The sequence below is a fragment of the Odontesthes bonariensis genome, chromosome 21, assembly GCF_027942865.1.
Source record: "Odontesthes bonariensis isolate fOdoBon6 chromosome 21, fOdoBon6.hap1, whole genome shotgun sequence".
Taxonomy (NCBI): Eukaryota; Metazoa; Chordata; class Actinopteri; order Atheriniformes; family Atherinopsidae; genus Odontesthes; species Odontesthes bonariensis.
The window spans coordinates 8,723,953-8,732,198 of record NC_134526.1 but is presented as its reverse complement, the minus strand read 5'-3'; positions in this window follow the sequence as shown (position 1 = coordinate 8,732,198).

The window sequence follows — 8,246 nt, the reverse complement described above, 5'->3', positions numbered from 1 at the left end:
TGCACAGAGGCTCCCCACTGAGGTGCACTCTGACAGATATCAGTGTCAGTCATGAGGCCTGAGCCTCAAAGTGCTCGGAGGCCCAAGGGCGGAGCAGTTACATACTGCGCATACAAGTTTCTCGCATTTTCCATCAACTGTGACACTTCATCAGAACACGGAGTTGGAAATAAACAAAATGAAGGCTCTGAGGCATTTCAGCTATGTCATAGAGACATTGCTACATCATAAAAGCTGCTGGTGTATGGGCTTCGTGACAAAGTCAGAATTGATTTATGGGCCTAATGTGGTATGTGGACATGACTCTGCTGACAGTCATAAGAAAACATGCCTCGGTATGTAACTTCCTTCTTCTTGCTGGCATGGCAGAAATATGAAACTAAGCTGGATGAAACTAACTAAAAACTGTCATATTGGTAACAAAGACTAAAAAAAGACCCTCATCCTGTCCTCTCCCCTTCGGAGTGAGAGTCTGATCACTGGTTGCTGAGTTTATCCTAATTTTAGACAGACAGAACATATTTACAGAATATTTGGATCAGTAAAATATTCAGAAAATCCGAAATTGTACTTTTTTACAGATTAATATTTTACTCTAACTTCCCTGTTTTCCAAAGACTGTATAAGCAGATTTTAAAATAAGAAAATACACAAAAAATAATTACAATTCTTTAAAAATGATCCTATTAGAAAATAGCATTTCAAATTGTTATGAGACAAATACCTGCTCATAACAACAGTCACCTGTAAATGTCATATTCATAAATTGCTATTATTATATTGATTAAAATTCTAAGCTATGGCACTTGAATTTGGTTAATCGCTGCACAAATACTCACAAACTTCCATACAAACATATGCAAACAAGAATTCAAACACACACCTCCATGCACACACACTGGCTCACACATGGTCCCACAGGAGTGACAGATGGAGAGGGGCAAAATGGGAACAGGGGCTTGTACAACAGAGCCGGTGCCTCCATTGTGCAGTAGGTGCGCTGTAAGTCTATCCCCTACTAATTGCCAGAGCAGTTCAAACACAAAGTCTGCCTCTGAAATCCAATCTTGCGGGTGTTGTACAGTGAGTAAAGTTTACAATGTGTAACATTTTCCTCACTGGCAAGAAAAGAGACAAAACGTGGCTTAAGGAGGAGGTGAGGGGGCACAGGGGTGGATAAGTGCAAAAATGCTGAGAAACACAGGAAGGTGTGGACCGACATGGAAGACATAACTGTAAATAGATCATTCACCATTTAGGCTGCATGTCGAATGTTGGGGGTGTGTAGACTGCAACAAATCTGCGGCGAGTGAATGAAAGTGTAGCCGCTGTAGGTGGACCGAGCTGCAACGAGACACCGTGGAGGGACAGATAAGGAGCAAGGAGGAGTGATTGAGAGGTAATCTGGGGAGAGAAAGAGTGAAGTGCTGTAAGAGGAGAGGGAACAGCGGTGCAGACGATGTAAACAAGACGTGCAAAGTGTGTGCATACTGAAGCTGCTTCAGGAACTGACAATGTCTGACAGCGTCTACATGTATGTCACATATTTTAAAATCTAAACAGACTTGAAATAGGGCAGAATTTCACCTATTCCAACCTGTTTCTAATAAACCATCAGAATTAAATTATCAAGCTAAATCCTTCCTTCCCCTAATGAAGGCTTCGAAGCTCTGGTGCTCATAAGCCCCCCACCACAAACCATTTTCCCGAAGTTGAACATTCCACATGCTGATTTCAGTTTTACGCAGGAAAGACTTGCAGGCGCATGTGCTGTTTGTTTGTCAGAGCAGCAGTGTGTAGGTACGGGCACGGGAAAATGTGTGCATACTTATTCTTCAGTGCGCATGTGTGTTTATGTGTGGTCTGGCTCCAGATCCCGTAACTCTACTCATCCTCTTTGACATTTAGTAAGCTGTGAAATTTAATTTCAGGCTTGGGTTCCTTTTTCTGCACAATCCCACACCTGTGCCAAACATGTCTGTGGGTGAGTTGGACAGCAGCTAAAGCACGGCAGCCGGCGATGTCTAAGATAGACTCAGAGCCAGACAGACAGGCAAACAGGAGGTGACGCATTCATCAGAGAGTCTGATCCCCCCCCGATTGAACGGCCTCACCTTTGACCCTTTACCTCTTTGCCACCAGGTCTGGCGACTGCGGCATTTCCAGAAGACTTGGGCTAATTGGGTCAGATTGCGCAGAGAGTTGCATTACGCCTGAAATTGGAAACATATGCAGCTATACCTCAGTGTGTTAGTGGTAATGGTTGCAGTGCAGATTTTACTGGAGAGAGCTGTTTTGGAGGTGAAGAGGTGCAACAAGTGGAGTTTAGTGCGTGAGGAGAGTGAGGAGATATTGGGAACAATAAAAAAGGTCTGAAAATGCAAGTGGAGACAGCAAAGAGAGGACAGACAGAGAGATGTGAAGATGTAAGAGGAGACGATGAAGGACTGTCAGCGGGTACCTTAGAGAGGTACGGGATCTATAACTGAGGTCTGACTTGGTGGCTCTGTTGCTGACACACTGTTAGCCTCACTCTGACGGCTCAGCTCAACTATTTGCAATAATTGGCATAATAGCTGCCTTCCAATTACACTCAGTTCCCAGTTTCAATTGAAGGAGGATGTCCAGTGCAAAAGCAACAAGTTGATGGATGATGGCACTCACTGTGGTAAAGATTTCATCAGAGGGGCCGGTGGGAGTAAAAGTGACATCTGGAAACTTCAAAATGCTTGTGTGTATTTTTTCTTATTGAGAAATGAGAGCCATTTGAAGACGATCCAAAAGGTGGATCAATCAAGTTATTCCAGTGAGACTGCAGTTCCTGACCTACAAGGTAGTATTGTATGATAGAAACTAGAATTTCTGAAGCACTTTTGAAGATGCCAGAGCAGCTAACATAAGAGGATTCAGGAGGTTTGTGCTAGAGGGACATTGACCCCACTGAAATCTGACTGGACCAAGACATTCCTCTGTCCAGCCAGAGTGGACTTGACTCTTTACAGACGAGCAAAAATGACAAACTGCAGTGCTTTAAAGCCATGTTTCAACTATACCGATGCAGTGTTTGTATCTTGTAGAAAATAAGACAAGCAGTAAACGAAAGGGTGGCGAAACGTATACACCCTGCTGAAGAAATGGACACTGAGCATATACTTGAGCTTCTTTTTTTAAATGTGTCCCCAATATGGCAGCTCAACATGGAAAAAGTTGAGGAAAAATCCCGAATCCATCACTGCAGCTACTGCCTGTTGAGATACTTAACTTTAACAGACACCGCTCTAATAATCCTTTCAAAACTTTCATTTTAAAAATCTAACAGAAAACAACCAAGCTACAGGGGTTAGCTACGGGACACCATTGTCATTCAGAGTTCTTCTTCAACATATTAGAATATCTGTGAGCTTGTATTTTCATTCAAATTTCTTTAAATTTTTGGTAATTTCCTGTTTCAGTTTCAATTTCTTATTAAAATAAAAACTGTTTCCCTTTTAGTTCTTTAAGCGATTTTTGACTTAAAATCCAGAATCCTAGATTGTCAAATTCTGAAGAGAGATGAAACAATTTCTTGGATTATACAGGGCCTAAGGGGTTTGAGATGATAAGAGGCAGACAGGGTGGCAGACTTCGAAAAGAGCCTTAAGTCGTATTAAAATATATTCTTAAACCACGAGTCGCAAAATCTTGTGCTGAATATTAAGACTTGAGGTGGGATTGTGTAAAAAATTTAAAAGATACAAAGATACCGATTCAGTCTGGAAAGATTCAACTTCCTGTGAGCCAATTTTGTTAATTTCATAAACACCATGCAATGATTCAAAACTAAACGTCCTAGCACACCATCCCTGATATCGAGTTTTTTGTATGCGTTTTCCGCTGCGTGCCAATTTATGCAATGAAATTTATTTTAGGAAAAAAGCAATAGGTCTGCTCTGTGTTTTTACACTGGAACCTCTAATGTTTGGTCTGTGTTGTAAAAAGACTTTTTATTGAGTCTAAAAATCTGTTTAGGTCATGGGAAACAGAGAGGGACTGTGCTGTGTTCGTAGCCTGCCATGTTTTGGGACTTTTGATTACTGGAGGATTTAGGAAATCTGTTACTGTATCGGTATAAAGTAAAACTTGTTCTGTGAACGACTATCTTAAGTAAAACCTTTCATCTAGTTGATTGTGAAATGGTTGCATTTACCTTTGCATAGGTAAATTATGCTCACACAGTGAGAGGAGAGCTGAAGCGTGATAGCCTAACAAAACACATCCCAGCCCTTTTAATCACCATCTCTGTCATTCCTGCCCACATGAAGCCAACAACTTTCTCCTGCTCTCTGTCTTTCACTCAAACTTTCATTGATGCACCCTGAGGCAGAAATATTTAGGTGCACACAGGGCAAGTTCAGACAAAGAAGGAGATAGGGAGAATGGCTGGAGGGTTGCAAGGATTTCAAGTGATTGCCAGTGAATGCCAGGAGGAATAATCCTGCAAAGGAAACGCAGAGAGTGTGTGATTGTGTGTGTTTGTGCGAGCAGTCAATGAGTGCAAGTATATCAACGCTTCCTTCCATCTCAGGGTATTGACAGTGTTAAATGTCTCCGTCCCAAAGTGAAGACTTCACTTTAGTCTGTCTCTCAATACAGAAGTGACCCGTTTTAACGGCTTGAAAAACCTCTTTTCATGATTCCACGTCTCTTTCTGTGTCTCCTCTCTGGTCCCTATCTCTCCCATCCCCAAACTCTTTCATGAGCAGTCTCTCAGGGGCAGGGTTGTAACACAACCCTGCACTCTTTTGTCTCCATTCTTTTCCTTATCCTTTCATCTTTTTAAACATTCAGGGGAAAAGAGGTTTTGGTGAGATGGAAACCACTACTTGGTAAAGGAAAGAAAGAGATAGCATGTGAGAGAGTGAGAGAGAAAGGGGGGAGGCAGGAGGAGTGGGAGGCAGAGTCTCACCCCCTCTCTGCTCATCCGCCAGTTTATGGCTCTCCTTTTCAACAAGACCATTCAAGGTGGGGAGGCTCAGTGGACGCTCTATTCTCATGGGTCAATAGCAGTGAACCCTCGTCTGGTGTTTGCTGCACCGAGTACCGTTGAACTGTCTGCCGGCCTGTGTGTCCTCCACAGACCTCTCCTCTGTCTCCTTCACTGACTTTCCCCCAAAGACCTGCGGGTGCACAGAGCAGCCAGTCACCAGGTCCAACCTTTTAACTTTAAAGTAGTACCGACCTGTCTGCACTTACCCGTCCAACTTGTTTATCTATGCAAAGACTTTTGATCAAACCAAATAACACTGCAGTAATTCACCTCAGACACTAACGGTGGAGATGCCTGCACACATAAAAGAAAGTTTAGACCATGTTAGTTGTTATACTGGAAACACGCGTAGAAAAATACACACACACACACACACACACATAAATAACCCATACTCATGGGAACAAAGCATGCAGATGCACAGTGTGATGAGAATGTGCTGCAATCTACATAAATATTGCCCGTAGTCTAAAGTACCCCATAATTGATTAAATGGCAGATAATAAATAATAGCTGTTGGTCTTTGGGATGAGACCTTAGCACACTTACATTTGCATGAAATTCTTAAAATATCCCCATAAAGCTTTTCTGGCAGAGTAACATTTCATAGCCTGGTAACCAGATGATTCTGGAAGCTCGTGTTTAATTATATCTGACAGAATGCAGCGCTACTCTCCTTCCAAAATTTTAAAAACAACCTCGCTGGGCAACCATTTATATAAAAATTATGTGGGTTAGATAAGATGACAATAGCGCCCCTGAGGCATCATGTTTTGGCTACATCAAATATTTCATTGGTCTGACTCCAGCTTCATCAATAGGCATTTCTGACGGCGCCCAGTGACTAAGCCCCTTTAAATGAAAAAAATGATCAAATAGACTTCCTGCTAATTCACATTTGAGACTTTGTATGGATATGCCAGACAAGCTACTTTCCTTTAAATGTGACATATCATGGAAAAATCAAATTTTTCTGTTCTTTTGAACGTATATTTGGTGTTTGAAGTCACCAGAAAGTGTAAAACAACCCTGGTATTCTTTTAAGTGACCCCTCATTTGAAAGTTCCTCATTTAAAGAGATGCTCTGATTTTCATTTCAAAATGATGTCGCTCATCAAGTTCACTCCACTCCTCTGCTAAGCCGCGGCCTCCGAGCCCTGTCCACTTTCATCCACCTTGCAAGACCGATGAAGCCAGCTACGAGTGGAAATGTTCTGTGGTCAACTGTACTGTGCTGATCTTGGATTTACCACCAGCCTCAGAGGATAGAAGAGACAGATGCCACATGTGGCTGCTTAAAACATGTTAAAAAAAACTGCGAACGATGTTGTAAAGAATTTGGGGTTGAAACAGTTTTTCCAGTTCTGAACTTTTTCTTATTAATTTTTTCTTTTTTTGAAGGGTAGGTCTGAAATTTAGGTTCCAGAGAATTCAAGGCGAGCAAAGGCTAACCCTGCCCCTAACACTGTAATGATATAAAGAGACCTACAACAATGCCTTCAGTCTCGCACCAGCCAGCAATGTCATTAAGCTATTTACCTGAAAACTAGCCAGCTATGTGCTTTGCCTTCACAGAAATGCATCATGTCTGGATACTAGAAGTGGCAAAACTTCCTTATAATGAAAAAGATGTTGGATATGCACGTGTTGGAGGGGCCACACGCCAGCACAGGGAATCAGATGGTTACTCGGTGGATTCAGGGAAATGGAAAGTTTCACAGCTTTCACTAAGTACTGCTGAGGTCAATGCCAGAGTTGCTGGCAGGAACTGCTGCGTGTGCTACACTGGACGCCATCTCGGCTGCATCGTCAGCAGTACACGCACACCATGTGAACGCAAGTTCAACAATTCAACGCTGATAAGTTAGTCCACAGCTGGAGGGTGACAGAAATATCTAATACCTGCTGTGTGCATCTCTGATGTCATATCAAACAAGCTCTGCTCTGTTTGACCCATCAGTGCGGTTGATTTGAGCTCTGCAAATCAGTGTTTTAAGAGGACACCCCCCCCAAGCGTCTCAAAGCGGAAAACACTGCCAGTTCTTTAATGATTTTTAAATCTAATTTTACATATAGTAATTCTTTGGTTAATGCATGTTTGGCTCTGTGCTTGTTTATTTCTTAAAAACAAATTTGAATGTACATGAACATGTTTTATCCAAAGCTGCAACTGGGAAGTGTGTTGTCTATGTGGTTATTACACAACGGTATACTTACATAGGTCAGGGCTGAGAGTCAGGGGTCAACCACCACCAAGGGCCCCAAAAGATTGCAGTCCATCCCTGTTAAAATCAAAGCATCAAATCAGGATTTACTGTGTATTCAAAGTTTTTCTACAACTTTGTCAGAGTACTTAATGTCCTTCCATTGGTCCTAAATCTGTGTCTCGTGTCCCACCTATGTGTCATGGTGAAAATGAAAGACGTCACGTTTGACACGTACAAAAATCTACATACCAAAAGAAAATCTGGCCCGAGCAAACAGGAAGCAATCTGCAATCAGTCTCACATTTGGCACTAAAACTGAAGGTTACATCCTCCGGTTTGATTGTGCCAAACCGGGTCATGTTGCACCTCTTTGCACTTGCAGATGAGGACCTTGAAGACTTACGCCATCCAGGTTCGCCACAGCTTTTCCTGTAATATTTTTGCACAGTTACAAGCCCATAATAAACAGATGAAAACATGGATCCGTGCCAGCGCCGCTTTGCCAGCAGCCATTTTTGACGTTATTGTGTGTGTGTGTGCGACAGAGATTCAAAAAAGGGGGGCCGATTGCTTTTAATAATATCTCCGTCTCGCACATTAAATTGAATATTTCAATTATTTCTAGAAAAAAACATGACTTTTTGGAAGATTTCACTAAAAGGAGTCTACCTGCTGTTTCATATAATACGTTTCTGTTTAAAAGGTGAGTCTTTTGTATATCGACTCTTATAATATTACTATATTGTTTAATGTTATATATATCTCCTTAATTTACTAACCTCGCCTTGTTTCTGCGCTTCCCATGAGAAACAGGAGTTGTTGGACGAGTCAAATTTACATACGCCAACAAGAGAGTGCACTATAGGAATCCCTTTTGTCTTCAAAATAAAAGCATTGTCACTCCTTCAACGTTTCATTGCGGGGTAGATTTTGCAAGTGAGCTTTGTCTTGAAAGTTGTAACCGGAAGTTATGTTTCCGATTCACGTCGGCTTGACACAGCGCGACTTTACGC